The sequence below is a fragment of the Pelophylax lessonae genome, assembly GCF_965119305.1.
Source record: "Pelophylax lessonae genome assembly, chromosome: 3".
Lineage (NCBI taxonomy): Eukaryota > Metazoa > Chordata > Amphibia > Anura > Ranidae > Pelophylax > Pelophylax lessonae.
The window spans coordinates 414,632,999-414,658,337 of NC_138770.1; the positions used below are offsets into that span (position 1 = coordinate 414,632,999).

General features: G+C 42.4%; 1 protein-coding gene across 2 annotated transcripts in view; it reads right to left on the reverse strand.

Annotated features, from left to right (window-relative positions):
• Positions 1-25,184, reverse strand: part of TBC1D32 (TBC1 domain family member 32) — a 532,407-nt gene extending 507,223 nt beyond the window's left edge. For both annotated transcript variants that reach the window (XM_082249090.1, XM_082249089.1), the window contains exon 1: positions 25,124-25,184. The gene's annotated coding sequence lies outside the window, so the exon portion shown is untranslated. The remainder of the gene's footprint in view (positions 1-25,123) is intronic.
• Positions 25,185-25,339: the final 155 nt, after the last annotated feature.

Sequence of the window (25,339 nt, forward strand, 5' to 3'; positions counted from 1 at the left end):
ATTGCACAAGGTTCTCTTTCCAGTGCAAGGCTATTGTCCAGTGTGCCGTGACACAAATTGTATGAATTAGCTGTAGAAATTGTGGGGATGTATCTTGTATATTTTGAAATAATATGCACTGGAAATTATATAATATTAGTTTAATTCTGAAATTGTTGGCAGCAACATGTCTCAAAAAAGTTAGGACAGGGCCATGTTTTCCACGGTGTAGCATCCCCTCTTGTTTTAACCACTTGCCGACCGCCGCACGACTATCTACGTCGGCGGTCAGCCCCTCACAGGCAAACTAACGTAGGGCTACGTTGCTTGCTTGTGAGGGTCTAGGGAGCGAGCGCGCGCCCCCGGAGGCGCGCTCCCGCGTGGTCATGGACCCCCCCGCGCGTGTGACCAGCGGACCGGATGTCCGCCGGCCACTCGGCGATCGGCGGGGGAGAGGGAGAATGTCAGGCAGCTTGTGTAAACAAGCTGCCTGTCATTCTCCTCGCTGTAAAGACACTGATCACATGGATCTACTATGTAGATCCGTTGATCAGTGTCCTTACAGCTCAAGCCACAGCCAATCACAGTAGAAAGCACGCCCCTAGGGACACACACAGCCCCTCCCTCCCAAATAAAGTTAACCCCTTCACTACCAGTGTATTTTTACAGTAACAGTGCATATATATAGCACTGATTACTGTAGAAATGTCACTGGTAACCCCAAAAGTGTCAAAAATGTCAGTCAAAGGTCCGATCTGTCTGCCGCAATGTCGCAGTACCGCAAAAAAAAAAAAAAAATCGCAGATCGCCGCCATTACGCGTTAAAAAAAAAACAACAAAAATGACAAAAATCTTTCCCTTTGTTAGTAAACGCGATAACTTTTGCGCAAACCAATCAAAATAGCATAAAACAAATTGGCCGAAAATGTTAAAAAATTTTAATTTTTACATTTTTTTGGGGGGGAATTTCATATAAAAAAATGTGAAAAATATTGCTATTTTTGCAAAATTGACGCTCTTTTTTTGTTTATAGCGCGTGATCAAAAAATCGCACAGGTGATCAAATACCACCAAAAGAAAGCTCTGTTTGTGGGAAAAAAAGGACGCCAAATTCGTTTAGGTACAGCGTCGCACGACCGCGCAATTGTCCGTTAAAGTCACGCAGTGCCGAATCGCAAAATACCCCCTGGTCGGAATGGGGGTAAAATCTTCCGGGGCTTAAGTGGTTAACAACACTAAAAAAGTCTGGGAACTGAGGGGACCAGTTGCTGGAGTTTTGGGTGGGGAATGTTGTCCCATTTTTGCCCAATATAGGATTCTATATATCATATACTCAGCAGGACCTAAATTATTTCTTAGATAACATTCCATTTCCTAACACTAGGCCAGGAAAACGTTCAGAACTATTGTGAAGAAATAGATTTTCATCATTTCAATGTTGGAAACATGTATTTTTAATATTGATGGAGCCCCCATAGATAAAGGGTAGACTTAAGAACACAGTCACGCCAGTTTTTAAATTGAAGACATTCTGTATTTGCAAGCGAAGTGTCTACAGGTTCCCTGAATGAGTGTGCACTTTATTTCCCACCTGGAGCTTAGAAAAGAAGCCATTTTATTATTCACAAATAAAACTTGTGCAATAAGCCTTGAAACCAGCAAACATCAGTTAATCTTCCAAGGCAGAATACGCCGTATCCAAACAGAGTATAAAGATGAAATCTTGGTTTAGGTCATGTCAGTCATGATCTTATTGTCTGCTGGTGTAATAAAAATTTCATTTTGTAAATAAAAGTATAAAAAGTCTACACCCCCCTGTTAAAATGTCAGGTTTCTGTGATTTAAAGAAATGAGACAAAAGATACTGTAAATAATTTCAGAACTTTTTTCACCTTTAATGTGACCTATAAACTGTGCAACTCAATTAAAAAACAAACTGAATTATTTTTTTTTGGGGGGGGGGGGGGTGTGGCTGTGTTCAGAATTAAGCAATCACATTCGAACTCATGTTCAATAGGAGTCAGTACACACCTGCCATCACTTAACATGCCTCTGATTAACCCCAAATAAAGTTCAGCTGTTCTAGAAGGTCTTTCCTGACATTTTCTTAGTCGCATCCTACAGAAAAGCCATGGTCCGCAGAGAGCTTCCAAAGCATCAGAGGGATCTCATTGTTATAAGGTATCATTCAGGAGAGGGTAAAAAAAAAATTTCCAAGGCATTAGATATACCATGGAACACAGTGAAAACAGTCATCATCAAGTGGAAAAAATATGGCACAACAAATCCAAAACACATCCAAAATTTATGAAAAGACCAGAAGAAAACTGGTCACGGAGGCTGCCAAGGGGCCTACAGCAACATTAAATGAGCTGCAGGAATATCTGGCAAGTACCGGCTGTGTGGTACATATGACAACAATCTCCCGTATTCTTCATATTTCTGGGATATGGGGTAGAGTGGCAAGATGGAAGCCTTTTCATACAAAGAAATACATCCAAGCCTGGCTAATTTTTGCAAAAACACATCTAAAGCCTCCCAAAAGCATGTGGGAAAATGTGCTATGGTCTGATAAAACCAAGGTTGAGCTTTTTGGCCATTTTTTCAAAAGAAATGTTTGGTGCAAAAACAACACTGCACATCACCAAAAGAACACCATACCCACAGTGAAGCATGGTGGTGGCAACATCATGCTTTGGGCTGTTTTTCTTCAGAGGGAACAGGGGCCTTAGTCAAGGTACAGGGAATTATGAACAGCTCCAAATACCAGTTAATATAGGTACAAAACCTTCAGGCTTCTGCTAGAAAGCTGAACATAAAGAGAAACTTCATCTTTCAGCATGACAAAGACCCAAAGAATACATCCAAATCAGCAAAGGAAAGGCTTCTTAAAGTTTCGGAATGGCCCAGTCAGAGCCCAGACCTGAATCCGATTGAAAATCTGTGGGGTGATCTAAAGAGGACAGCACAGGAGATGCCTTCGCAATCTGACAGATTTTGTAGTGTTTTTGCAAAGAAGAGTGGGCAAATATTGCCAAGTCAAGATATGCCATGCTGATAGACTCATACCCAAAAAGACTGACTCCTGTAATAAAATCAAAAGGTGCTTTAATAAAGTACAAGTCCAAGGGTGTGCACACTAATGCAACCATTTTACTTTATTTTTTTATTTTTACGTCCCTCCACCTAAAAGATTTCAGTTTATTGTTCAACTGAGTTGTACAGTTTATAGGTCACATTAAAAGGTGGAAAAAGTTCTGAAATAATTTAGCTTTGTCTCATTTTTTTACATCACAGAAACGTGACATTTTAATAGTGGTATGTAGACTTTTTATATCCTGTATGTGTGTGTGTGTGTAATGTTCTGGTACCACTGGTACCCTTGTTCCATATATTTCTCCTTTTCTAAATTGCGTCTCATCTTGTTACACAAGAGACGCATATACCTTTAAGCCGGATGACATCATTGCCGAGCGCCACTATGAGCGGCTATTTCAATCACCGGCTTTCTCTCACTCATCGCTCGTTCAAACCACATGTTCACCGCACCTTCTCCTGTGAAATCAGAGCTGCTGGCATTTGCCTTTGCTGAACTGAAGCCGGAACCTCGCTGCTGATCCGTACCTCGCTACGGGATCACCTCTCACCATTGGACTCTATCCTTACTAACCTATCTATGTGGTAAGTACCCCACAGGGGATTCCTTACTAACTGCACTCCTACTGTCATCTACTGCAACTACCAGGACTATCTATATCTATCTATCTCCTATCATCTGCATAAGACTGTTAGCTCTTGGGACTACCTACACTATCCTTGCACTAGGTTACTCTGTCTGAAGTATACTCCATCTGTGTCCTCTTACCATCTGCATTATACTTGACATCAGAACCTATCTGCCTATTATTACCACCTGCAACTCTCCTAAGTGCCCACTATACAATTGCCTGTCTCTCATCTATACTTCTCATATATTCTATCCCTCCATCTATACATCTGATTGAGTATATGTAAATTGTATACAGGCTGTGCACTATGATGAAGTCCTGAGAGTTGGGTATGTTGTTCAACAGATCTCTACAAGGATACTGAGTGTAATAATTCTGCAGCTGTAAATCCATCCATTAACAAAACGCATGAACGTTACAGATTGAACGAGCCTTAAAAAAAAAATTAATATGGATTCAGCAGAATTACCCACTCATGTATTACAATTAACAAAACGCATGAACGTTACAGTGTGTGTATATATATTATATATATATATATATATATATATATATATACACAGGGCTCGACAAACCCCGGGCGCCAGGTCGCATTTGCGACTAGAATTATCGACCTGGCACCTGGGGTGCCCTGCAGGAGGTGTCCTGTCCCTTTTGCGCCCCCACCTCCTCCCTGAGTGCACGGACTTCCGCGCCGTCCGAAAATTGAGGCCCCGGCTTTTCGGCCTTCTTCTGTGAGATGAGAGAGGCTGGGGAACTGGCGCCCTCTTGTGGTGGCCGGGAGTAATGACTGTTTCCACTGCCTGTTAATGCATTCCCATCTCCTTCCTAAGAGGAGATGAGAGGGAAGTTTTTGCAGGCTTCATCTCCCTGTCCAGTTACCTTTGCTTAAAAGGTAAGTGGATAGGGAGTGTGGTTATTATTATTCATTTATTTTTTAAATTAAAAAATAAATAAACAATAATAATAATTTTTTTCTTTTTTTTTTAATTATTAAAAATAAAAATAATTTATTTTTATTTTTCAATTATTATTATTAAAAAAAGTATGTATATATATATATATATATATATGTATATATATATATATATATATATATATATATATATATATATATATATATATATATATATATATATATATATATATATATATATATATATATATAATCTTTTTTTTTTTTTCCCTCATCGCCATGCCACAGCCGAAGGCCCCTTTCACACGGGCTGTCTGATCAGGTCCGCCTGTCAGTTTTTCAGGCAGACCTGATCAGACCCTTCATTCTCCTCTATGGAGCGGTAATCTGCCGCTATCTGATCCTGTCCGCCAAAAACAGACGGATGGTGGTTCTATTTTCTATCCACCATGTGGATCGGATCAGATGGCATCGGATGGAAAGAGACAGACAGTCTGTTTCCGTCCAATTGTGCTATAGAGGAGAGTGGGGTTCTAGTCGTATTTATGTGTAAATTTAGTATCCGTTTTATTAAATAAAGCTTGGTTGTTAGTTTAAAAAACAAAAAAACTGGCTCCTAACTTTTAGCTGGCTCCTAGATTTCAGGCAAATTTGTCAAGCCCTGTGTATATATATATCTACAGTCAGGTCCATAAACCAATGGACATTGACACAATTCTAATCTTTTTGGCACTATACACCACCACAATGGATTTGAAATGAAACAAACAAGATGTGATTTAAAGCGGAGTTCCACCCTTGGAAAGTATTTTTCACTAAAAATACCCCCGGGACAGTCAGGGCTAGTACATTCCTCAATGTATAGCCTCTGAACTGTCCCAAGTCATACTTACCTTTTAGAAGAAATACTTACCTTGAAAATGTCTTGTCTAGCGCTGCCATCTCAGGTGTGGGCAGCTGAAGCCAGCGCATCCTCTTCTGCGTCCTCTTCCGTGTCCTCTTCGGTCCCACAATGAACTGCACTGCCCCCCCCCCCCATCACTTCCGGGGCAGGAGCGTCATCCCTGCACAGCTTATGGGCATGCCCAGAAGCTGTTTAGCAGGGAATAACGCACCTGCAACGGAAGTGACGAGCAAGGCCGGTGCAGGCGATTGATTCCTGGGAGCGATGACGTTCAGCTCCCAGGAATCAATGCAAGCAGGAAGTGACAGCATGGGCCGCAGCCGCAGAGGGAGGAAGTGGAAGAAAGGGAAGAATATTTTCTTCGAAAACAATGTAAGTAAACAAAAAAAAAAATCGTGATTATCCATTTCTTTTTCAGGTGACACAGAGCAAGCGGATGGGGCAAAGTCACTTTTGAGGGTGGAACTCCGCTTTACCTGCAGACTTTCAACTTTAATTTGAGGGTATTTACATCCAAATCAGGTGAAATGTGTAGGAATTACAACAGTTTGTATATGTGCCTCCCACTTTTTAAAGGGACCAAAAGTAATGGGACAATTGGCTGCTCAGCTGTTTCATGGTCAGGTGTGTGTTTATTCCCTCTTTATCCCATTTGCAAGGAGCAGATGAAAGGTCCAGAGTTCATTTCAAGTTTGCTATCCAAAGAGCTGTCACTATCAGTGAAGCAAGCCATCATTAGGCTGAAAAAACAAAACAAACCCATCACAGAGATAGCAAAAACATTAGGTGTGGCCAAATCAACTGTTTGGAACATCCTTAAAAAGAAAGAACGCACCGGTGAGCTCAGCAACACCAAAAGACCCAGAAGACCACGGAAAACAACTGTGGTGGATGACCAAACAATTCTTTCCATGGTGAAGAAAACACCCTTCACAACAGTTGGCCAGATCAAGAACACTCTCCAGGAGGTAGGTGTATGTGTGTCAAAGTCAACAATCAAGAGAAGACTTCACCAGAGTGAATACAGAGGGTTCACCACAAGATGTAAATCATTGGTAAGCCTCAAAAACAGGAAGGCCAGATTAGAGTTTGTCAAACAACATCTAAAAAAGCCTTCACAGTTCTGGAACCATATCCTATGGACAGATGAGACCAAGATCAACTTGTATCAGAGTGATGGGAAGAGAAGAGTATGGAGAAGGAAAGAAACTGCTCATGGTGGTGGTAGTGTCATGGCGTGGGCATGTATGGCTGCCAATGGAACGGGTTCTCTTGTATTTATTGATGATGTGACTGCTGACAAAAGCAGCAGGATGAATTCTGAAGTGTTTCGGGCAATATTATCTGCTCATATTCTGCCAAATGCTTCAGAACTCATTGGACGGCGCTTCACAATGCAGATGGACAATGACCCGAAGCATACTGCGAAAGCAACCAAAGAGTTTTTTAAGGGAAAGAAGTGGAATGTTATGCAATGGCCAAGTCAATCATCTGACCTGAATCCGATTGAGCATGCATTTCACTTGCTGAAGACAAAACTGAAAGGAAAATGCCCCAAGAACAAGCAGGAACTGAATACAGTTGCAGTAGAGGCCTGGCAGAGCATCACCAGGGATGAAACCTAGTGTCTGGTGATGTCTATGCGTTCCAGACTTCAGGCTGTAATTGACTGTAAAGGATTTGCAACCAAGTATTAAAAAGTGAAAGTTTGATTTATGATTGGTAATCTGTCCCATTACTTTTGGTCCCTGAAAAAGTGGGAGGCACATATACAAACTCTTGTAATTCCTACACCTTTCACCTGATTTGGATGTAAATACCCTCAAATTAAAGCTGAAAGTCTGCAGTTAGGCTACATTCACACCTGAGCGTAGCGTTTTTCGCGCGTTTTTTACCGCGATTTTACCGCGATTTTTGCGGCGTTTTTTACCGCGATTTTACCGCGATTTTTACCGCGATTTTTGTACAGGCGTTTTTAGATTGAATAGAGATCAATGGAAAACGCCTGTAATCTGCCCAAAAAGAAGCTCATGTACTTTTTTGAGCGTTGGGCGTTTTGTAAACAGCGTCAAAACGCTCAGATGTGAACAGGGGCCATTGAAATGAATAGGATTTGTCTTGTTGGGCGTTTTGAGAGCTGATCCTAGAGCAGAAAAACGCCCCAAAAACGCCCCAAAACGCCTAGATGTGAACGGAGCCTTAAAGCACATCTTGTTTGTTTCATTTCAAATCCATTGTGGTGGTGTATAGAGCCAAAAAGATTAGAATTGTGTCAATATCCCAATATTTATGGACCTGACTGTATACACACACACATCCATATATACTGTATATATACACACACACACACACATACATACATACATACATACATATCCCATGAGAGAACTAAATCATGTGACACATTTTTTCAAATTATCTCGTGAAAATGTTAATTCATTGTCACCTCATGAGGTATTTAGATGAAAAAGCAAAAAAACTCGCAAAGCAAAAAATACCCTATAAAACAGCATTAAAGTCGTTTCACTAACGTAAATAAATAAATGCATGAGTTAAATAAGTAAGGAGTAGTCTCCTTTTTGGATCAGTTTCTAAGCAGTAATGCATAGAAATGTAAAATATGGAAAAACACAGAATCATTGGGGTTGATTTACTTAAAGTATAACTAAAGGCAAAACTTTTTTTTTTGCGCCCTCTCATTATTCTTACTTGATTGGTAAAAATTATTTAAATTAATGGTACTTTCTCAGGTCTAAAAATGAACCTGGAAAATCTATTGTCTTTCCTAGTGGACCAAGAGAACCCAAAATATCCCCACCTAGCACCCAGTTAGGGGGTCGGATGTATATAAATATACTGCTCAAAAAAAATTAAAGGACACTTTTTAATCAGAGTATAGCATCAGGTCAGTTACACTCCTGGGATATTGATCTGGTCAGTTAAGTAGCAGAGGGGGTTGCTAATCAGTTTCAGCTGCTTTGGTGTTAATGAAATGAACAGGTGCACTAGATGGGCAACAATGAGATGACCTCTAAAACAGAATGGTTTTACAGGTGGAGGCCATTGAAATTTTTTCTCTACTCATTTTTTTTGACTGTTTTTCAATAGTTTTCATTTGGCTAGGGTCAGTGTCACTGCTGATAGCATGAGGTGATACCTGGACCCTATAGAGGTTGCACAGGCAGTCTACCTCCTCCAGGATGGCACATCAATACATGCCATTGCCAGAAGGTTTGCTGTGTCTCCCAGCACAGTCTTAAGAGCATGGAGGAGATTCCAGGAGACAGGCAGTTACTCTAGGAGAGCTGGACAGCGCTAAAGAAAGTCCCTAATCCATCAGCAGGACCGGTATCTGCTCCTTTGTGCAAGGAGAAACAGGATGAGCACTGCCAGAAACCTACAAAATTAACTCCAGCAGGCCACTGGTGTGAATGGCTCTGACAAAACATTCAGAAACAGACTTTATGAGGGTGGCCTGAAGGTCCTCTAGTGGGCTCTGTGCTCACTGCCCAGCATCGTGGAGCTCGACTGGCATTTGCCATTGAAAACCAGAATTGGCAGGTCCGCCGCTGGCGTCCTGTGCTTTTCAAAGATGAGAGCAGGTTCACCCTGACCACATGTGACAGATAGCCCCCACGCTCGCCTGACCTAAATCAAATAGAACACCTCTGGAACATTATGTTTCGGTCCATCTGACGCCACCAGGTTGCACCTCAGTCTGTTTAGGAGTTCAGTGATGCCCTGGTCCGGATCTGGGAGGAAATACCTCAGGACACCATCTGTCGTCTCATTAGGAGCATGCACCGACATTGTCAGGCATGCATACAAGCATGTGGGGGGCATACAAACTACTGAGTACCATTTTGAGTTGCTGCAATTAAATTTCAGCAAAATGAACTAGCCTGCCACATCATTTTTTCACTTTGATTTTCGGGGTGTCTTTGAATTCAGCCCTCTGTAGGCTGATAATTTTCAATTCCATAAAACAATGTGGCACCCTTTTGTTCCTAACACATTACCCATTCCATATCAGATTAGATATCCAGCATGAGATTTTTCCCCATTCGCATCTCATGTGTTTTCAAAGTGTTCCTCCCTAATTCATCTCAATGGTGTTCTATTGGGTTGAGATTAGGACTCTGTGCAGGCCAGTCAAGTTGGACCTTGCTTTGTGCACTGGGCCAAATCATTTGGTGGAGGGTGAATTATGGTGTGGGGTTGTTTTTCAGGGGTTGGGCTTGGCCTCTTAGTTCCAGTGAAGGGAACTCTGAAGGCATCACCATACCAAGACATTTTGGACAATTTCATGCTCCCAACTTTGTGGGAACAGTTTGGGGATGGCCCCTTTCTGTTCCAACATGACTGCTCACCAGTGCACAAATCAAGGTCCATAAAGACATGGATGAGCAAGTTTGGGGTGGAGGAACTTGACTGGCCTGACCTCAGTGAAGACTAAGGCCCCTTTCACACTAGTGCGACTTGTCCCACGATTTTGAAATCACATGACAAGTCGTTTTCCATTATTTTCAATGAGCCCCATTCATATCAGTGCGTTTTGAAGTCGCACCGACTTCAAAGTAGTTCCTGCACTACTTTGGCACGATTTTAATGCATTTGAGGTATATAGCCCTGAACCATTGCTCAAAATCGTGTCAAAATTGCGGCATTGCGGCAAAGTCGCGTCGCAAAATCACGGTAAAATCGCATCGCATAAGTGTGAAAGGGGCCTTAGAGTGAAGACTGCGAGCCAGGCCTTTTCGTCCAACATTAGTACCTGACCTCACAAATGCGTTTCTGTAAGAATGATCAAACATACCCATAGACAGACTCCAAAAATTTGTGGACAGTCTTCCCAGAAGAGTTGAAGCTGTGTGTGAAAATCCCAGTAGATCAGAAGTTTTTGAAATACTCAGACCAGGCTGTCTGGCACCAACTACCATGCCAGGTTCAAAGTCACTTAAATCCCCTTTCTTCCCCATTCTGATGCTCAGTTTGAACTTTAGCAAGTCGTCTTCACCATATCTAGATGCCTAAATGCATTGCAGTTGCTGCCAGGTGATTGGCTGATTAGCAATTTGTGTTACCAAGCAATTGAACAGGTGTACTTAATAAAGTGGCTGGTGAGTGTATATATATATATATATATATATATATATATATATATATATATATATATAGTATATTTAACCACTTCTCGCAAACCGACGAACCTGTACATCGGTTTAAAGAAGTGGATGTACCGGGGTGATGCCTGCAGCTAGAGGCATCACCCCGCTGCCAATTTTTAGAGCTGGCAGTTGGCTTTCTTGTGATAACAACTGACGCTGCTCAGCAGCCACTCGGCCATTATCATAAGGAGCGGGAGGGGACTGCCTTTCGCCTCTCCGCCCGGGTCTCCCATCCGTCAGATGTTCAGAGTCCCAAACAAAGCCGAATTCAGCTTCAATCGGGTCTCCGATGTAGTAACCCGGAAGTGGCACTGATTTGAAAAAAAATGACAGTATTCAAAAACACAGATTTTGGCATTTTGAATAATTTTAAGTGCAAAGGTGGGATTCTGGGTCTTTTAAACCCCAGATCCCTCCATAAAGAGTACCCGTCATATTACTGCCTATTACTGTCACAAGGGAGGTTTACATTCCTTATGATAGCAAAAAAAGTGATCAGATTTTTTTTTTTTTAAAGGAACAGTGAACAAAATAAAAAATAAAATAAATAGGAAAAAAAAAAACATTTTAAAGCGCCCCCATCCCCGTGTGCTCACTCACCAAAGAAAAGGCATACGCAAGTCGCGCCTCCAAATGTAAACAGTGTTTAAATCACACATGTGAGGTATCACCACAATCGTCACCTCCTCTGTAACTCTAAACTGGTAACTGTTAAAAATTGTGAAATTGTCAGTTAAAGTAACGCAGTGCCGAATCTCAAAAAATGGCCTGGTCATTAAGGGGGAAAACCTTCCGGTCCAGAAGTGGTTAATCTCAGCACAGACCATTACCCTAAATACAGACAAACTTATATTAGCTGCTAATGCCCATATAGGTTCGAAAACATTTGGATGCCATGATTAACCACTTTCTGCAAAATCACGTACCTGCTTCAGGTGGCTGTACCGGGGTGATGCCCCTTGTACCTTTTTTTAGAGCCAACGGTCGGCTTTGGGTCCGTTCACACAGGCTTTCTGCCCGGCAGACTCCATTTTGCTCAGCGGGGATCGATCCGCCAATCCCTGCTGAGCAGGCGGATGACAGCTCAGTTTCCGCTCTGTGTGCAGAGATGGAGCTGTCAGATCCCCGCTCTTCTCTATGGGAGATTGGATGAAAATTGACCGATTGTCCGTTTTCATCCGAACCTATCCAATCCGATTCTCCAGAGGGATGGAAAATAGGATTTCCATCCGTCTGCATTTCATGGACAGGATTGGATCGGAGATCAGCAGGTATTAGCGGACATGTCACCGCTGACATCTGCTGCTCCAAAGGGCTGCATGGAGCATCCGATCATGTCTGCCTGAAAAACTGACAGGCGGACCCGATCGGAAAGCCCGTGTGAAAGGGGCCTCTCTTGTAACAGCAGCCAATGGGGCTAAGCAGCCGCTGGATTGTTATCACAAGCAGCGGAAGGGGACGTCCCCCCGCCGCCTTCTGCCGCTCTGCCAGGGCTCTCCCATCCCACTAGGAGACCTGAGCGAACAGCAGGCACGTCCACCGGCTGGTTTGAGACCCAAAGCCGGAATCGGGTCTCGGATCTAGTAACTCGGAAGCGACGCCATGACATCACTTCCGGTTTACTGAAACCTTATAGGCGCCAGATTAAAAAAAAAAAATGTCAACATTCAAAACAGCAAAACTTGGCGTTTTGAATGCTTTTAAGTGCAAAGGAGGGATTTGGGGTCAGACCCCAGATCCCTCCAAAAAAATAAAATACCTGACACGTGACTATTGCTGTCACCAGGATGTTTACATTCCTTGTGACAGCAATAAAAGTAATCAAAAAATAAAAAATAAAATGAAAAAATAAAACAAGTAATTAAATTTTTTTTTAAAGCGCCTCATCCCATGTGTGCTCGCATGCATAAGCGATTGCACACGTATTTCGTGCCCACAAATGTAAACAGTGTTCAAACCACACATGTGAGGTATCGCCACGATCGTTATAGAGGAGGTCTAGTGCTAGAACTATTGCTCTCCCTCCAACTCTAAATTGGTAACCATTAAAACATTTTAAATCGTGGCCTTTGGAGATTTTTAGGTACTGTATTTTATCGCCATTCCACACAAGTGTGCGCAATTTTAAAGCATTATATATTAGGTATCTATTTACCTGGCGTAACATCTTTCATATTATACAAAAAAATTGGGCTAACTTTACTGTTTTGTTGTTTTTTTTTTTTTTTTAATTAACCACTTTACGACCGCCCGCCACAGATTTACTCGCACGCAGGCAACTAGGGGGGCGGCGGCACGCTCCCGCCCCCGCTCGTCAGCAGGAAACCGGCGAGTGCGTCAGGCGGCTTCGATTGCCGCCTGACACTCTCAATCTCTCCCCGCTGACAGAGAAGGACGGTCGGCTGATGTAAACACAGCCGTCCGTCCTTCTCCCTGCAATGATCACAGAGGCCATGTGATCCTGCTATATAGGATCACATGTCTCTGTGATCATCTCACAAGCCACACCCACCACAGTTAGAATCACTCCCCTTGGCTTACATTTAACCCCTTGATCACCAACAGGTTTAAGCCCTTCCCTGCCAATGGCATTATTACAGTAACAGTGCATATTTTTAGCACGGATTACTGTAGTAATGTCACTGGTACCCCCAAAAGTGTAAAAAATGTCAGTTAGGGGTCCAATCTGTCCGCTGCAATGTCGCAGTCCCACAAAAAAAAAATAAAAAATTTGCAGATCGCCGCCTGTACTAGTAAAAAAAAAAAAAAAAAACCACAATAAAGTGACAAAAAACTTTCCCGTAGTTAGTAGACGCAAAAACTTTTGCGCAAACCAATCAAAATACACTTATTGCGATTTTTTTTACCAAAAATATGTAGCAGAAAACAAATTGGCCTAAAATGTTAAAACATTTTGATATTTCATTTTTTTTTTTTTTTTGAGAATGTAATATAGCAGAATGTGAAAAATATTGTTTTTTTTTTTTTTCAAAATTGACGCTTTTTTTTGTTTATAACGCAAAAAAATAAAAATCACACAGGTGATCAAATACCACCAAAAGAAAGCTCTATTTGTGGGAAAAAAAGGATGCAAATTTAGTTTGGATACAGCGTCGCACAACCGTGCAATTGTCCGTTAAACTAACGCAGTGCCGAATCGCAAAATAGGGACTGTTCATTAAGGGGCAAAATCTTCTGGTCTTAAAGTGGTTAATGAAAGTGTATTTTTTCCAAAAGAAAGTGCGTTTGATAGACCGCTGCGCAAATACAGTGTGACATAAAATATTGCAACGGCCGCCATTTTATTCTCTAGGGCAGTGATGGCGAACCTTGGCACCCCAGATGATTTTGAACTACGTTTCCTATGATGCTCATGCACTCTGCAGTGTAGTTGAACATCATGGGAAATGTAGTTCCAAAACATCTGGGGTGCCAAGGTTCGCCATCACTGCTCTAGGGTCTCTGCTAAAATATATATAATGTTTGGGGATTCTAAGTAATTTTATAGCAATAAATTTTGATTTTATCTTGTAAGCAACAAGTGTCAGAAAAAGGCTTAGTCCGAAAGTGGTTAACAACATTTCTGACCTGGTGTAGGTTTTATACCAACTTTACAAGAGCTTTGAGTGTACAATAAAAAAAACATTTCTAGCAGGCATGGGGAAGATATTTAATGAAGAAGAGGCAACCACTGTGTCTTCTACCATAAATACCTACCTGCTATAAAAAAAAAAAAAAAAAAAAAAGTTTAAAAACACTAAATGGAATACTACTTTAATGGTTCCTCTGTCTAGGATGCTGCTATAGAAGAAAGGGTCATCTGTGTGAATGCAGTTTTTTTTCACCTGAAAATTTAAAAATTCAACACATGCTCAGAGCTCTTAAGGCTACGTTCACATGTGGGCGTAGCGGATCGCAGGCAGAACACCGCGATTCTGTGCGCGATCCAGAAATCATTGCAAATCGCGAGACGCCTGTGCGATGCCCGCGATTTGCAATGGCACCCCAAACGCTGTGCGATGTTGCCGCGATTTCCGCCTGCCGAATCGCTGTAACATCGCGCAAACAGAATCGCGGGACGCATGACGCACAAAAGAAGCTTTTTTGGGCGTCATGCGTCCCGCGATTCTGTTTGCGCGATGTTACCGCGATTCGGCAGGCGGAAATCGCGGCAACATCGCACAGCGTTTGGGGTGCCATTGCAAATCACGGGCATCGCACAGGCGTCCCGCGATTTGCAATGATTTCCAGAATCGCGGTGATTCTTCCTGCGATCCGCTACGCCCACATGTGAACGTAGCCTAAAGGATAACTAAACCCAAGGCTAAAAATGCAATATGTTGCTGCTTACATACTTTAGATGTGGTGGCTGCATTCATTTTCTTTTCTTAGCCAAAAAACATTTTCAGCAAATACAGAAAATGATCCTGCCAGAAATGTAGTATCTTTGTCACTTCCTGTAAACTGCACTGAAGAAAACTTTAGCTTCCTTCCTAGCTTTTTTTTTTCTGTAAACTAAATTGCCCTGCCCCCAACGTAATGGATATGAAGAGATATAGGGGTTAATATACTAAACTTTACCACATGCGGTAAGGGTATCATGTTACTCATTTGCATAAATGATTGCATGCAGTAAATAGAGTCCAATTTATTTATTTATTTTAAAATAACGATTTTACAATAAACAACGAAAAATAAAATTGGTGGTAAATACCGCAAAAAATTGTGTGGTAATCTGTTAAGTCCCATTCACAAACGAAACAGGAACTAAAAAAAGGTGCAATATTTAACTCCACCCTTTTGGTGGCGGTAACCAATGCGGTACCAGAAAGAGGGGCCTATTCAAACCCTCAGAAAGGGGCATTCCACCCACCGAGAGCCTAATTCAACCCACAGTACACCCACAGAAAGGGGCCTAATTCCACCCACAGTTCACCCACAGAAAGGGGCCTAATTCAACCCACAGTACACCTACAGAAAGGGGCCTAATTCCACCCACAGTTCGCCCACAGAAAGGGGCCTAATTCCACCCACAGTACACCCACAGAAAGGGGCCTAATTCCACCCACAAAACACCCACAGGAAGGGGTACTATTCCACCCACCGAGAGCCTAATTCAACCCGCAGTATACCCACAGAAAGGGGCCTAATTCCACCCACAGTTCACCCACAGAAAGGGGCCTAATTCAACCCACAGTACACCTACAGAAAGGGGCCTAATTCCACCCACAGTTCGCCCACAGAAAGGGGCCTAATTCCACCCACAGTACACCCACAGAAAGGGGCCTAATTCCACCCACAAAACACCCACAGGAAGGGGTACTATTCCACCCACCGAGAGCCTAATTCAACCCGCAGTACACCCACAGAAAGGGGCCTAATTCCACCCACAGTTCACCCACAGAAAGGGGCCTAATTCCACCCACAGTACACCCACAGGAAGGGGCCTAGTTCCACCAACAGTACACCCACAGAAAGGGGCCTAATTCCACCCACAGTACACCCACAGGAAGGGGCCTAGTTCCACCAACAGTACACCCACAGAAAGGGGCCTAATTCCACCCACAGTACACCCACAGGAAGGGGCCTAGTTCCACCAACAGTACACCCACAGAAAGGGGCCTAATTCCACCCACAAAACACCCACAGGAAGGGGTACTATTCCACCCACAGAAAGGGGTGCAATACTACCCTCAGCGAGGGGGTCTAATTCCACACACAAAGTCAAAACTATTCCACCCACAGAAAAGGGTGCAATACTACCCTCAGAGAGGGGTCTAATTCCACACAAAAGGTTGAAACTATTCCACCCACAGAAAGGGGTGCAATACTACCCTCAGAGTGGGGTCCAATTCCACACACAAAGTTGAAACTATTCCACCCACAGAAAAGGGTGAAATACTACCCTCAGGCTGGGGTCCAATTCCACACACAAAGTTGAAACTATTCCACCCACAGAAAGGGGTGCAATACTACCCTCAGAGAGGGGTCTTATTCCACACACAAATTTGAAACTATTCCACCAGCAGTGGGCATACATAAAAGTGTCATACATTAAGAGTAAACATTTTTTTTTTTTTTAAATCAAAATGCATGACTTGCTGTGCAAATTAAATGCAAACATCAGCTGAAATTTAACATCAAGAACTTTTTTAAAAAAAACTATTTTTTTTAAGTAAACTTTGTTTATAAAAGTGCAACAATGGAGTATATTAAAATGAATGTAAACAATCACCTTTTAAAACAACCCATTCAATTTAAAATTAAAGGCAAAAATGTTTTTTATGGATGTATAAAAAAATAAATAAAACATATGATAAATAATTGTTTTCCCTTTTTAAAGGTGATCCCTCTGTTCTCAGCTGCATATGAGCTGGGGGAGGAGAAGCACCAGCACACTGAGCTTCCCAGTGAATTGATATGCAGCTGGAGTGTGTCAAGACAAGTCTGATCATTAGAGAAGGGCAGGCTGAGTTCCCACCATAGCTAGAGAACTGACCATGGGGTTTCTCCTACTTAGTGTGGTCAGCTTTTAATAGGAAAGCAGAGGGACTGGCAGGAACACCAGGGATTTTTCGAATAAAGGAAGCATTACAAAGAGAAGAGAAGACTTCTTCATACAAGTACATGGTACAGCAGGCTCATATCAGGAATATGAAATGTTGGGGTAACAAACTCTTTAATTTACTCCAGCTAGAAGTGACCTTTTGAAGTGGCCACTGTAATACATATTCAATATATACACCATAGCAACAAGTTAAACTTGGATAAATACATAAAAAATAAATAAAAATGTTTATAAAAAAAATATATAGTCAAGTTTTCTTTAGTTTCCACAATATAAACATAGGCAGCAGCACAAAATTAGGCCAAAAACATAGAACAATCTAGTAAAGAGTACTTTCAACAGCTTTAGTAGGCCTTAGTGCCGGTTCACATTAGGTCGCTCCGACTTAGGAGGCGACCTGTGAAGTCGCATGCAGTGCGACTTCGGCGCGACTTGCACGGACTTCATCAAATGAATGTCAATGCAAGTCGCCTCCAGGTCACCCCGAAGTAGTACAGGACCCTTTTTCTAAGTTGGAGCGACTTTTGTCGCTCATATTAGAACAGCTCCTGTACTACACAATGGGAGCGTGAGGACCGCGACTTGTCAGGCTGACCAAGTCGCGGCCCAAGTCGGATCAATGTGAATGCGGTCTAACATTTACAAAAAAAATAAAAAAATTTATGAATGTATGGCATGATGGATTTAGTAAAGTAGCGCAACACAGCTTAAAAGATTTTTGTCAGGCAACAGAGTTCCACATGGATTACCAAGCATCAGGAGACATATATTTGAGAAGCTAGTTCAAATTTCAATGCCTCCAAATACAGATTACTGTAAAAAAAATGTTGGATTAAAAAATAGTTTTTTTGCAAAAGAAAAAAAAAAAACATATTAAACCTTAAAATGTTCTAAAGAAAAGACCTTAAACAACCCTGACACGTGCGATAATTTACCGCATGAGAATGTGCTGTAGTTACCAAACAATCTAAAAAATACCGCATTCGTTATTTAATGCGCAATGCTTAGTGAATTGAACTTTCACAACTGATTTGCCGCATACGTTTTTTTACCGCATTTTATTTGCCGTTTTTACCTCCTAGTGAATTGAGCCATGGACATGTTTGTAATCCAAATCAGGAAAGCAGCCTAGGGTGACAACAATGGCTCCCTCTACAGATACAGGGGAGTCACCCCCCTGGATAGGAAGCGTTATTTGCAGGATTACCATATGAAATTTAAATCAAAAGTTTGATAAAAGAAAACAAATAGAGCCACCACATCAAGGAATAGTAACCTGCAATATCACATTTTTGATTTTGGGTTTAGATACACTTTAGCTGGGAATATCTGTGTAATTGCACAGGCTCTAGCAGCTGATGCTGTAATAAAAAGTCATTTGACACAATGTAAACTGTTCAGATGGGAAACAGAGAGATAAGAAACATTGTTACTTTTAGATCTACTCTGTTTATTATGCAAACTGAAGCTTAAAAAAAAAAAAAGTATTTAATATTTTTATTATTTCTAAATAAAATATGCCTCTATTTAGCCCCTTATTTACTCTTAATTTACCCTAGGCAGCCATAATTATTAATTTATTACTATAACAGCATGATTACATACATTTATTTCTTTAAACCATTAATTTTTTTTTTCTATTTTTTTTTTTTTTTTTTTTTAGTGTCACATTATAAAAGCACAAAATCGAAAACAAAAATAAATGTATTTTGTTTATAATAACTTTGCCGTGCTTTTTACCAGATTCATAATTGTAGTGTCATTTCGAACAGGACAAAAATATCAAATAAAATGTATACTTTTTATCAACAACATTATTTTCTTTTTCTTTTTTTTTTTAACTAACACTGGTCAAAAACATGACATTTTGTTTAGGGATGCACCGAATATGCACCGAATATTCGGCGGCCGAACATTATTCGGCCGAAAATAGAGAGAATAGCACTTTCGGCATTCGGCCGAATAAGTCAAAAGGCCGAATAATTTTGAGCCGAACAATGTCAGCTTCCGCCCTGACCGCTCACCTTCCTCATTGCGGCTCGCGGCTCCCTTCTCACACGCCGCCGGTGTCCTGTCCGGCCGCGAGTAGGGGGTGTGACGTCACGCGCGCGTCCCGCCCCCTGCTCCTGACTGCGGCTCCTTCACACTAGGTCCACGCCCCGCCCCCCTGTTCGCGGCTTTTGGCTCTGGCTGCAGTTCAGGTATGTGATGTGGAGCTGAGCACATTTGGGGGAGAATACGGTAGCTGACTGCCATATGTTGTTGCCACTTGCCATGCTCATTACATTAGAGTGCCCTATAAAGTGCCCCTTAAAAAAAAAAAAAAGAAAAAAAATGTGCCCAACAGAGTGCTCCCTTGACATAAAATGTGGCCATCAGCGTGCCCCTTATTTTATGCTAAGGGACATGCTGATGAGCATATTTTATGTTAAGGGGCACTCTGATGGGCATATTTTATTTTAAGGGGCACGCTAATGGGCATATTTTATGTTAAGAGCAACGCTGATTTAAATGTTTTGTTTTGCCCATCAGAGTGCCCCCTAACATAAAATGTGCCCATCAGCGTGCCCCCTAACATAAAATGTGCCCATCAGCGTGCCCCCTAAAAATTGGCAAAATAAATGGAAAAAATGCGAAACACCGCGTTCGGTATTCGGCCTTCGGCCAAGCATTTCATTATTATTCGGCTTCGGCCAAGAATTTCATTTCGGTGCATCCCTAATTTTGTTAGTTTTTTTACTCTTGTCAGAAAACTGCATAAACCGCATTTTTTTAAATTTTGGATAGAGTAGGGCTGGCCATACACTATACAATTTTCTTATTCAATTTCCTTTAGATTTACCTTAAACTATGTAGTGCAAGGGCCTGCCTGACTGCATACAAATTGAAAGTGTTTAGGTTTGACCCTATATTACATGGTTTTGGTAAATATAAAATAAAGTTGAACAAGAAAATTGTATAGTGTATGGCCAGCCTAAGGAAGCTAAACCACCCTCTTAGGCTCCTTACACACTGGCGGTGCACCCGGCGGACTCCGTTTTGAATCGGTGAATCAATCCCCGCTGAGCAGGCGGATGACAGCTCAGTCTCCACTCTGTGTGCAGAGATGAAGCTGTCAGATCCCCGCTCTCCTCTATGGGAGATCGGATGAGAATAGACCGCCTGTCCATTTTCATCCGATCCGATCCGATCCGATCCTCCAGACGGAATGGAAAAAAGGGTTTCTTTCCATCCATCCGGATTTCACGGACAGGATTGGATCGGATAGCAGCGGGTGTCAGCGGAGATGTCACCACTGAAATCCGCTGCTCCATAGGGCTGCATAGAGCATCCGATCAGGTCCGCATGAAAAACTGACAGGCGACCCTGATCGGAAAGCCCGTGTGAAAGGGACCTTAGTAAATTTCTCTCAATCTATTTTATTCCAAAACAAATACAGCTGTTTAGCGGTCTTTTTTTTTTTCTTGCTAAACCAGCTGGTATCCTTGGAAAATCCCTTTGAAATTTAAAATTAACAACAAAAAAAGAGACACCTAAAGCCTCGTACACACGATCAGATTATCAGACGAATTTCCTTTAGTTTTTTTGTTGCATGCTGGTCTCATATGGAAAGTGAAGAGGTTACTTTCATATGAAAATTCTCGTACGACAGAATTAAACTTCAGAAGTGATGTCATGTGTTGAATTGTTTTCTATGTATTCTTTAGTTTCCGAGCATGCGTGGTCTTGCTCTTACCATTTTTTTCGAAAGAGAACTGTACTAATTGAACAAAAATCGGAAGTTATGTTCACGTACGATAAAAATTTTATAGCCTGCACATTCAGCTTTTGTCGTATGAAAATTCGTAATCGGCTGTCGAAAGCACTATACTAACAATCCGAAAATCAGCAGATCGTTCGTCGGATGAAATTTTCCTTCCAATTTTCTTATCGTGTGTACGGGCCTTAAAGCGGAGTTCCACCCAAAAGTGGAACTTCCGCTTTAGGTAGTAATAACCCCCTGACATGCCACATTTGGCATGTCATATTTTTTGGGGGGGGGGGGGAGCGGGTACCTAGTTTTGACAGGTACCCGCTCTCACTTCCGCTCGGAGCGCCGCGTCGCCCTGAACGGAAGAACGGAAGTTCTCCTCTCCCCCCTCCCTCCCTCCAATCTTCTGGGACATGTCAGAGGTCCCAAAAGATTGCCGGCCAATCAAGACGTGCAGCGCAACTCGCACAGTGCGTACCCGGCTGTGAAGCCGCAAACTGTCACAGCCGGGTGCCCACACCAGTGATGCCGGCGCCGCCGAGACCAGAGGGAGAGGATCGAGGCTTCAGGCGGCCGCATCGCTGGACCGTGGGACAGGTGAGTGTGTGTTTATTAAAAGTCAGCAGCTACAATTTTTGTAACTGCTGACTTTTAATAAACACAGAAATGCCTGGAACTCTGCTTTAAGCAGCAGATTTTCTGGATAGAGCTGATAAATATACCTTTACCAAGCTGTTAAAATCAAATAAAATAAACAACAAAAACCACACACAGTAGTAGAACCTTCTAAAAATCACTGGAAATGCTATTTGTATTTTAAAAGAGTTAGTTCCCACACTTGGCTTAAAAAAAAAAAAAAAAAAACCACAGCTTTTAGCCCCCATTCACATCAATGCGATTTCACATGTTGACATCTAATGTCCCGTACACACGTGCAGATTATCTGCAGACTTTTGTCTGCAGACTTACCTTTTCTATGTAGTGCAAGGGCCTGCCGGATTGCATACAAATTGAAAGTGTTTAGGTTTGACCTCATATTATATGGTTTTGGTAAGTCTGCAGACAAAAGTCTTCAGATAATCTGCACGTGTGTATGGGGCATAAATGCAAAGAATGCATTAAGACAAAAAAACTTTCTGCCTTTACAACCACTTTAGGCCCATTTCACACTTTGTTGTGACTTTGACGGGACTTGAAGCAATGCCTGTGTAATCTTTAAAGTTGGGACCAAAGTAGTGCAGGGACTATGATGTCACACAGATATGAATGATACTCATTTGAAATCATGGGGTAAAACTTCTCATGCAACTTTGCAGTCCCAAGTCACATAACAAGTCACACAAGTGTGAAAGGGGCCTTAGGCACATTTTTTAACTACTTGTAGACTACTACTGTACTTGTATTTACTGCGACAGTGTGGCTCTACTGCTCAAAACCACATTTCTGTACCCGTCATTCAATAGCCACTAGATGGCATGATCCCATAGTGATTGGCTAGTGGGGATGTCAATCAGTGGGTCCGACGGACCCAATGTCTGCCAGCCACCAGCGATAATCCCCGGGAGAGGCAGAATGGCAGTCTGGCTATGTAAACAACAAAGATTGCCGTTCTGCAAAGGGACAAGATGGAGATTTTGTGTTCCTGCTAAGCAGGAACACCGATCTCTGTCTTCCCTGCAATCAGTGCAAACCCCCACTCACAGTTAATAAGCACGCCCTAGGGACACATTTAACCCTTTGATCACCCCTTCCCTGCCAGTGTCGTTAGTACAGTGACAGTGTTTTTTTTTTTTTTTTTATCACTGATCACTGTATTGGTGTTACCGGTCCCCAAAAAGTGTCAGTTAGGCATCCGATTTGCCCGCCGCAATGTTACAGTCCCGCTAAAAATTTCTGATCGCCGCCATTACTAATAAAAATTCAATAAAAATATTGCATCGTTTATAGACGCTATAACTTTTGTGCAAACCAATCAATATAGGCTTATTGGGATTTTTATTTACCAAATGTAGCAGAATACATATTGGCCTAAATTGATGAAAAAAAAAATCAGATTTTTTACATTTTTTATTGGATGTGTTTTATAGCAGAAAGTAAAAAATATTGTTTTTTTTGTTTGTTTTTTTCAAAGTCGTCAGTCTTTTTTTGTTGATAGCTCAAGAAAAAAAAAAAACGCAGAGGTGGTCAAATATCACCAAAAGAATGCTCTATTTGTGGGGGGAAAAGGACATCAATTTTATTTAGGTACAGCGTCGCACGACTGCGCAATTGTCACTTAAAGTAACGCAGTGCCGTATCGCAAAATATGGCCTGGTCATTAAGGGGGAAAATCTTCAGTTCCAGACAGGGCCGGGGACCCTTGGAGAGGGGCAGCAAATTGACTTCCAAGATTTTTTTTTCCCCAGCAATTTTGTGTGTCGTCAGTTTGGATGGCATTTCTTCATCTCATACTGCTGCTCCTAGTGCAAACTGATGAGTATGAGGAGGCGGAGTGTCCCCTCCGGGGAAAGTCCCTCACGTGATCATGGTGTGCGCTATGACGTTGTTTATATTAGTAATGGTGGTGATCAGCGATTTTTAGCGGGACTGCGACATTGCGGCGGACAGATCGGACCCCTGACTGACATTTTTGGCACTATTTGGTGGGACCAGTGACTTTACTTTAGTAATCAGTGCCAAATAATATGCACTGTTACTGTAATAATGACACTGGCAGGGAAGGAGTTAACACTGGGTGTGATCACAGGGGTTAATGTATGCCTGTTGGTGATTACTGACTGTGTGTGGGGGGTTCTTTGACAGGCACAGTGAGATTGTTGTTATAGCTTAGCTGGAACTCTGGAGCTTTGTTTACATAAACAAGCGGGTCTTCTGTCAGTTTCTCTCCTCCCGCAGCCCGCTTCCTGCTGTGTCTAAACACAGCGGAATCGTAGCTTTAGTGGTGCGTGTATGCCGCCGAGACCGTGTGCACAAAATCACGTAGATCTTTTTTTGCGCAGCCGTGATTTTGCGCCGCCCTGCCGCAGTGTATTTGCGTGGTGCGGCCGGCAAGCAGTTAAAATAGAAGTGGTTAAGCAGCCTTTCTCCTGCCAGGTGAAAAGGTGTTCAGAGGGGGGGAAAACAGACAGAAGATCTTATCGGAATCCCTATGGAGAGTGAGTCTAGGTGACAGATCAGTGTATTGCACAGGATACACTGATAAGATCTTGTAGGGATCCCTAAGGAGAGTCCGTCTAGGTGACAGATCAGTGTATTGCACAGGATACACTAATAGGATCTTTTAGGGATCCCTATGGAGAGTCAGTCTAGGTGACAGATCAATGTATTGCACAGGATACACTAATAAGATCTTATAGGGATCCCTATGGAGAGTCAGTCTAGGTGACAGATCAGTGTATTGCACAGGAAACACTGATAAGATCTTGTAGGGATCCCTATGGAGAGTCAGTCTAGGTGACAGATCAGTGTATTGCACAGGATACACTGATAAGATCTTGTAGGGATCCCTAAGGAGAGTCCGTCTAGGTGACAGATCAGTGTATTGCACAGGATACACTAATAGGATCTTTTAGGGATCCCTATGGAGAGTCAGTCTAGGTGACAGATCAGTGTATTGCACAGGATACACTGATAAGATCTTATAGGGATCCCTATGGAGAGTCAGTCTAGGTGACAGCTCAGTGTATTACACAGGATACACTGATAAGATCTTATAGGGATCCCTATGGAGAGTCAGTCTAGGTGACAGCTCAGTGTATTACACAGGATACACTGACAGTGGACCCGCCCACATACGTCACGTAAGGCCGAGTCAGGAACTGTTTACCATTGCTATAGTAACAACATAGCCTGATCTTAGTGTTTCCTCTAGCGATCTCCATACATCTATAGAACCCGAGCACGCTGCACTCATCACCGTGTACTACTAAGTGTAATCTACAAAGACATCGCTCATCAGTGAGCAGACCCAGCATTCCCTGCCGTCCCCGGACACTGCGATCCCTCATACAGTTACATCTATGAGCTCAGCAATCCATAGTCCACAATCACACATGCAGGGACCCTTCATGACATAACCCAGCCGCTCTACACCAATAGGAAACACTCACTGTGCCCACTGCTCCCGACTGTCTTTATGGATCCTGATAGAACCAGCGTGGAACGCACTCCTTCATGGCCTAGACAATAATAGGCGGGGCTTACACAGAGTGGGCGCTGCATTCCATGCTTACAGGCAAGTGTCCAATGAGAAGGCTCTCTGTGCCACTGGTTGTTGGAAACGTCACAATTCTAGATGTGGCTCCGCCTACTACGGTGTTGTGCCG